We start from the raw sequence: 8,690 nt of genomic DNA, 5'->3' as shown, positions 1-8,690 counted from the left end.
AAATAAATGTACTTACAAAAAATGTTTAAATAGGTAGAAATTCTATAAAAATGATCTAAATAAACGCATTTTATTCTAATGAAATGTATTTACAAAAAATGTTTGAATAAGCCTCCATTAGCAACAGAACAATAACCCAATCTATTATAAAAGTTTCGTCTAACATTAGTTAATGTTTCTGGACTAATACCTCTCATTGAATCAGATATCTTTTCTCTTAATTCCTGGAGGGAATTAGGCCTATCGTCTTCAATTCCATATAGTTTGGACTTGATATATCTCCACATAAAAAAATCACAAGGTGCAAGATCAGGTGATCTTGCAGACCAAAAAATTATCTCCGTGGCCACTAATCAATCGATTAGGAAAAGTCGCACTGAGATATTCACTGACGATGCGAGAATTATGTGCAGGACAACCATCGTGTTGAAACCATATGGAATCGAAAGGTATTGGTAAATTACGAAGGGCTGGGATAATTTGATTTTGCAGAAGTTCCAAGTATTTCCGCCCAGTCAACATACCGTCTATAAAAAATGGACCAATGACATGATTCCCTATTATGCCTCCCCAAACATTTACTTTTCGAGGATGCTGGGTAAGAGCTACATAAATCTGACGAGGATTTCATCGAGACCAATACCGAGCATTCATTGAATTGTGACGGCCATGCCATGAAAACGTACATTCATCGGTGAACAAAACGTTCTCTAAAAAATGTTCACATTGTTGTGACATTTCCATTGCAGTTTGACAATATTCTAAACGTCTATATTGATCCCCAGGGAATTGTTCGTTGGATTTATGAAGTTTATAGGGACGGTATCCATGTCTTTTCAAAATGTTACCTATTTTAAATCTTGAAATTCCATATTGTTCTCCGAGACGAGATGTTGATTGGGTAGGATTTTGCTCAATACTTGCACAAATCAAAGTGTCCCTTAGTTCCAAATCTGGATTTACCTCCCTTCGTCTACGAACTCCTCTTAGAGCGAACACGGATCCATAAGTAAAAAAATTACGTATAATAGACTGAATTGTTGATCGTGCTGGAGCCGGCCTATTTGGAAACATATTTAAAATTGTTGTCTAATCATGTTGTCTGATAATCCATTCATATGTCAGACAACAATTTGCACTTTTTCCTCGACCGTTAAAACCATTCTCACGAATTGTTATTTCAATAAAAAGTTTCTGTTTACTGTGCAAAAACACTTCTCGATATGTTATTATTTGATGGCTTGATGATTTGGTTGGTTAGCTTTAAAGCAGGCAGCTGTTGGCTCGCATCCATTACAATGTTGTCAATTGTTTTGAAAATCATTACCTGTACAGAGGAATTGATATTAACACTGAGATTTTAGTGATGGATTTGACATTAAACAGTCTTCACCGGATTATTTTGCATTCACAACTGAAGACTTAAAACTGGAATTGAATTTGAATTATTTTGTATTTTTATTTTATAACATTGGAATAAGAATAAATTGTAAATAATGAGTTTTTCGAAAACTTGTTACCTAATATGTATCATATTTTCTATTATTTTTTGATTGAGTAAAACAAAAATTTTATCCTTGGTGTGAATTAAACCCCAATCTTCTTGTCAATAGACCACGTCTCTAACTATTACACCAATTCCAATTCCAATAATTCAGTTGATTTATTTTTATTATTAAATAAACTTAAAGATTTATAATTTAAAATCGCTCTTAATTAATGTTTTTTACTATAATATATCTTAATTTATTCAATCATTTATTCTAACATCAGAAATTATTAAACTAAAATATTTTCGAGGTCATCCGTATAATTATGACTGAAGTGAAATGGCCACGTCTAAGAACTAGCTTTATCTCGTACTCTCTCACAACTTAATCTGTCTTCTATCCTTTCCGCTATTTTGCCGGGTTGTAAGACACTCATCACTGTATAACAAAAAAGTTTATTAAAAATCCTTTATAAAAGGTACATATTTGAATAATAAATTATATACCTTTTATAAAAGATTTTTAATAAAATTTTTTTTACTAATATAAGTGTTATATTGTAGCATAGCTCTGAGGATGGCTTCGTAAGCCGAAAGCGCCCAGCTAGGAAATAAATGTTCACACACTTCAAAAATACTTTTCTTTTAAATTCTTCGATTTAATCTTAATTTTACTGTATAGTGTATTTTATACAGAATCTGATATTTTTTTTGTTTCAGGTACGTTTGTTACTTATACTAACCTTTCTGGTAAGATTTTCAACAATCTATCTTCTATATTTATTTTATTTTTATACGAATTAATTATATCAAAGATTCTGTATAACATACATATGTTAGTTTTGTAACTCCGTGTTTGTTCAATTTTCCTTTTTTTTTGTTTATTTGCAACATCATTGAAAATATTCAATTAATAATCGCTTTCTCCTGCAATGAATAATTATAAAGTTTATTATTTAGAAATAGGAGACTTTAGAACTTATTGGACTTATTCAAAAATGTATAGCTAATATCGAATAGATGAAAGTGATCAATGTACGGAATCAATTTCTGTAATACATTTAATTGTTAAATTTTGCGACATCGGTGTCATCATTTAGCACCATATTATGATGTAAGTCATAATGGTTTTTAATTAATTTAATTTAGGTTTAATGACATAACTAATTATTCATTTAACTATCGAATGCCTTGTTTATAATACCTACCTCATTTTGAGAAGTAAACTTCCGGATTATCGTCATAGTTTGTCCGACCCGTAAAAGTGTTCGTAAGACACTAAAACAGAAAAAAAATGTATATATTATACAGTATAAAATATTCAAAATTACAGATATCATCTTAATTTCTATCTTTCATCTTTTAGATATTCCCAAATTTCCTTGGTACAAGTCTTTTAGAGCTTCCAGGAGGCACATAACTTCCATTATTAGAATACGTTCCGGACACGCATGTTATCCAAAACACTTATTTAAATTAAAGGTTTTGGATGATGACAAATGTGTGCATTGTGGAGAGAAAAGTGATTTAGATCATATATTTTTTGGTTGTTCTAAAAACAGAATCTACTCATCCAAACTTATAAATGATTTATTAAAATATAAAATAGGAGCTCCTTGGAATATACTATATTTATTATCACTTGGCTCTGTAGATATGTACAACTCTTTAATTAAATGTTTAAAAGACAGCAAATTATTATAATTCTCTAAAAATTATTTAGTTAATCTTGTTACCTTTGTTTTAAACCATTGTATAACTTCCTCCTCTCCGTGACCTAGTGTTGTTGTGTCTTATATAAATCAATGCCTTGATAGGTCCCTAGGCGAGAAGAGTGTGTTCCTGTTATCCTAATATCGATGTAATCTATTTTGATAGGGCATTTAGGTAAATAATTATAATGATTAATGATGACTGTCTTATTCCTTTTGTGTCTGGCTGTATGACGATAGTCTAAGCCAAAAAAAAAGAAAAATCTTAATTTCTAAATAATGTCTTTGAGTACATCTAAGATGTATCATGCGAATTGTAGATGCATATAAAATTGCGTTTCTATATACTGTAACTAGTTTAGCGGTAATTGCTGCTCATCATACATCGGTAGACTGAACAGAAGAAGAAAGACAATGCTTTTATGGTTCTTCAATGGCTTTTATGGCTCTGCCCTTTTAGTCTCATCATTTCCCACTAAATTATATTTCGATTAGTGATAATCTGCTATCATTACTTAGTTTTTAGAGGAATATAGAGATCTAACAAGATATCCAGGTATTCACAAAAATCATTCAAATTAGTGTATTTGTTGTGTCAGTGCTGATTGTAATTATAATTGGGGAATGGTCAGAAGACGGTTTAAGAGAAGAGTTTGCCAACACGCAATTTTTAGAAATACTCTTGTAAATTCCCAAGTCAACAAAATCAGTCATTTTAGTTCTGTCAGTTGGCCAATAGGTAGATTCACCTGTTGATATGAAATCAAGACTTCTGTTTTCTGTAGTATTAATCTAGAGTCCCATTGTGTATGCTTGGCATTATGATCACCTTCTTCTAAATGTGCCTATCTTCTAGAGATGTTGGCGACCATATTGACCCATCTTATTCTATTCACAGAAGCTCGAAATAGATCAGTTGACTTTAGACCAGTCCATTTCCTAAGATTGGCCAGCCATGATATACGTCTACGTCCAGAGCTTCTCTTACCATCTGTCTTGCCTTATAGAATCAACTGTAAAATTCGGTATTTATTATTACGCATAATGTGACCGAAGTAAGCCAATTTTCTGATCTTTACGGTTTTGATAAATTCTTTGTCTTTTCTTGGCCTCTGGAGAATAGTTATATTACTTGTATGGTGTATATATGAGACCCTCAACATACGTCGATAGCACCACATATCAAATGCCTCTAATAGTTTTATGGCATCTTCTGCAAATTTCAGCTTTCTACTCCATAGAGTGAGAATCTATTTAGGGAAGCTTTAAAAGATCAAAAAGGAATTATCATAGGAGGAGAAATAATTAACAATATACGGTACGCCGACGATACTGTGATTCTAGCTGAAAACATCGACGATCTGCAGGAGCTAATCAATAGAGTTGACATGGAATGCACAAATTGGGGACTGTCGATAAATATCGATAAAACTAAATACATGGTGACCAGTAAAGTGGATATCGGCGCAACCCAACTGATATTAAACCAACAACCGCTGCAGAGAGTTCAGAGATTCAATTACCTTGGATGTTGGATTACCCAAAATCTAGATCCATCCTTCGAAATTCGATGTAGAATTGAACAGGCAAGAAACTCATTTCAAAAGTTCAAGCCTCTATTATCCAATAACTCATTAAATTTGGAAATCCGTGAAAAGTTTACAAGATGTTACGTGTGGTCTGTACTTTTGTATGGATGTGAAACTTGGACTTTAAACGCCGATATCATGAATAAAATCGAGGTGTTTGAGATGTGGTTGTATCGAAGGATACTAAAAATTCCATGGACTAGCAGAACCAGAAACGAAGAAGTTCTTCGAAGAATGGGACATCAACGAACTCTATTAAATATTATTAAGAGGCGTAAACTAGAATATCTTGGACATATAATCAGAGGACCAAGATATGAGTTCCTTCGGCTAATTCTCAACGGTAAAATCGAAGGAAAGAAATGGATAGGACGGAAGAAACTCTCTTGGTTGAGGAATTTGCGGCAGTGGACAGGTTTGACAGCGGACCAATTGCTACACGTAGCGCAAGACCGAGATCTGTATAAAAATATTATAAGCATGGTAGTCGCCGACGTTCCGTAGGGATATGGCACTCTAAGAAGAAGAAGACTCCATAGAGGAGGACACTAAAGACGTAATATCTAAGAATTCTTTTGCGTATATTGATACTTAAAGATAAGTTGCAGAGAATCTTTCTAAGGCTGTAGAAATTCAATACGAGTTTTTATTTCCATCTGTGATCCCAAGTGTCCTTAATCTTCTTCTTCTTAGTCGTTAACCTGATGCGGGTATCGTGATATCATGAAGCTATTAGCTAAATTTCCCAATGTTCCTCCACGTTTTTCTATTCTGCCATTCTAGCACATTCTGACAATGGAGCGCCAATGGTAGCAACAGTATGGTCCGTGTATCGTGTGGGAGATCTACCTCTATTTCTTTTGCCTTCTACTTTTCTCTGGATGGTAAGTTTTTCAAGACCATTTCTTCAAAGCACATGTCCAAAATAGCTTATTATTTGTTCTGATATTTGTGTTCTTAGTCTTTTCTTTATGTTTAGCTGGTCCAGTATGGATTCATTTGTTCTTCGGGCCACCCAGGGTATTCTCAGCATTCGTCTCCAGCAGTACATCTCAAATACATCTATGTTCTTTTTGTCTTTCTCAGTAAGGGTCCAGCATTCCGATGCATAAGTAAAAACTGGAAAAACTAGACTTCTTACTTACTCTAAGTGTCCTTAATATTGCAACCCAAATAGCATATTTTTTCACTCTTTCTAACGGTGTATCGCCTATTGTAATTTGGGCGGTTATGTTGGTGTTCTTACTAATGATCCTTATTTTTGTCTTCTTGCAATTTAGTTTTAGGCCGTATTTGTTACATGTTTCTACAACGTTATCCATCATCCTTTGGAGCCCCTGCGCACTATCTGCCAGCAACACTGTATCGTCTGCATATCTAATATTGTTTATAAGTTGGCCATTTACAGCAAACCCATGTTCTGATTCGTTCAAAGCCTCTCTAAAGATGATTTTAGAGTATATGTTAAATAATGCCAGTGACAATATCCCATTCTATCTAACTCCTTTTTCGACGTTTAATTTTGTAATCGCACCGTTGCTTTTTGTTGGAGATATAAGTTTGAGATCAGTCTTATATCCTTACCATCGAGTCCTGACGTTTTTAGGATATCGATTAGTTTCCAATGTGAGACTTTATCAAATGTCTTCTCGAAATCAATGAAACATGCATTTCACTCCAATACAAGGAGAAGGAGGAAGGAGGGGAAACTACATAACAAGGAGTACTTTAAGTACATGGCTCATCAAACTAATTAATCTATGTTCTTCACATTTTCTTGCCTTGGCTTTTTTAGGAAGTGGAATGAATATTGATAGTAGCCAGTCTTTTGGTAAATAACCAGTCTCGTAGATGTTGTTGAATAGCTTTGTAAGAGCTGTGATTTGGTGTGCCTCTAATAGCCTTAAAATTTCACCATACACCTCATCAGGTCCTGGTGATTTCCCATCTTTAATCCGCTTAATGGCCGTAGTTACTTCTTCGTTTCTTATTTATGTGCCGTAGGGATTGTTTATTTCATTCGGACTTCGTTCTGCATCTTCTAATAATTCTTGTATATATTATTTCCATCTTCGTAAACTATCTTCAATGGTAGTTCACCAACTCCATCGAGATGTGTAGAGGCGTCAAACAGGGAGATCCCCTGTCGCCCTACCTCTTTAATATGGTGGTCGATGAGCTGATATGCAAGCTCGAAGCAGGCGGGCCTGGCCTTCCTATTGCAGATGGCAGGAAGATCTCGGTGTTGGGTTACGCCGATGATTTAATCCTGCTATCCGAATCGGCCAAGGATGGTACCAAACAGCTTCGGGCAGCCGTCGAATTCTTTGAGAAAGGAGGGATGTCGATAAACGCTGGTAAGAGTGCCGCTATTACGGTTAACGTTAACCGTGGTAATAAGCACTCTTACTGCGTAACTCGCTCCCTCTTTTCCGTCGGTAACGACAGGATTCGGCAGCTGCAACCGAGTGAGCTGGTTGGATACCTAGGTCGAAGGTATAATGCCTTAGGACAGACCAGGGTGGCCTTCAGCGAGCTGCAGACACAGCTCGATCGCATACAGCGAGCGGGGCTGAAACCAGCACAAAAGCTGCTGGTTCTGAAGACCTACTTGCTCCCGAGATACATCGATAAGTTGCAGAATCCCACCATCACGATGAAAACGTTGAAGGGCTTTGACAGGTCCGTGCTTATAGCCGTTTGGAAGTTTCTGTCCCTCAATCGTACGTGCGCTGATGCCTACATTCATGCTCCCACACAAGAGGGTGGCCTGGGCGTCATGGCTATGGCCATGCACGTCCCGGCTATTATGAGACGGAGACTGACGAAACTGAGATCCTCAGCTACTGATACGTCGTACATAACCCTCAGTCTACCATATATGTCCCGTCTCTGTGAGAAAATCCTTAAATGGACTTCAACATAAGCCGGCAATTCAGCATTCATCGCACGTGAATTGAGTCAGAAACTTGAGGACGGTTATAGTGGTAACGGACTTCGCCAAGGCTCTTCACACTCGGAAAGCTTAGCCTGGATAAGCAATCCACCGCCCTACTGGTCGGGGAGAGACTTCGTGAAGGCTATTCAACTGCGAGGAAATCTCCTACCAACGAGAGGCATCCCTTTAAATCCACCTCACGAAAGACGGCGCCGGAAGGGATGCGAACGTAACGAGAGCCTAAGTCATGTACTTCAAAAATGCCCCGCATCACACTGGCATCGCATAAAGAGACATGACCAGCTCGTTACGTGTTTACGGAAGGCAGTTGAGAAAAAAGGGTGGACTTGCGAGGTTGAGCCGCGGATCAGATGCGCGGATGGGACTCTAAAGATACCTGACCTTGTCGCGCATCTGGATGAGCAGGTAATTGTCGTGGACGTTGCCGTCAGCTGGGAGGGTCCTGAACCCCTAAGTACAGCTGCTGCTAATAAAACAGCACTGTACACTGAGCCTCGATTCCTTCAGACCATGCAGACCCGATATCCAGGGAAGCAAATTTGCATGGCACCTCTAGTCGTTGGCGCACGCGGAACTTGGTGTCAATCTAATTCTCGTGTCCTGAGAATTTTTAACCTTTCAAGGTTTGACGTCCGCAATCTCATCACTAAGGCAATTATGGGTGGCATCCATATTCATAGTTATTTCATGAGGTCCTAACATGAATAACTTATGACATCATTTACTTCGAATATCACATATCGGCTTCTTCCTACGTTCGTCTAGTTAGGTTTTTAACTATATGACTACGTAAATGTTTGTATCTGTCCTCTATGTCTGTATCGTCCATTTTCTACTACATTTCTATTTTTTACTATTTTTTAACTTTTTAACAGCCCCTATTGGCTGATGGCTATCTTTTCCAAGCCCGCGATATAGCGTTGGCATTGGTTGACACTAGG

This window comes from Diabrotica undecimpunctata, chromosome 3, assembly GCF_040954645.1.
Source record: "Diabrotica undecimpunctata isolate CICGRU chromosome 3, icDiaUnde3, whole genome shotgun sequence".
NCBI lineage: Eukaryota > Metazoa > Arthropoda > Insecta > Coleoptera > Chrysomelidae > Diabrotica > Diabrotica undecimpunctata.
The sequence above is the reverse complement of the archived record's forward strand: the minus strand, read 5'-3'. Positions refer to the sequence as shown.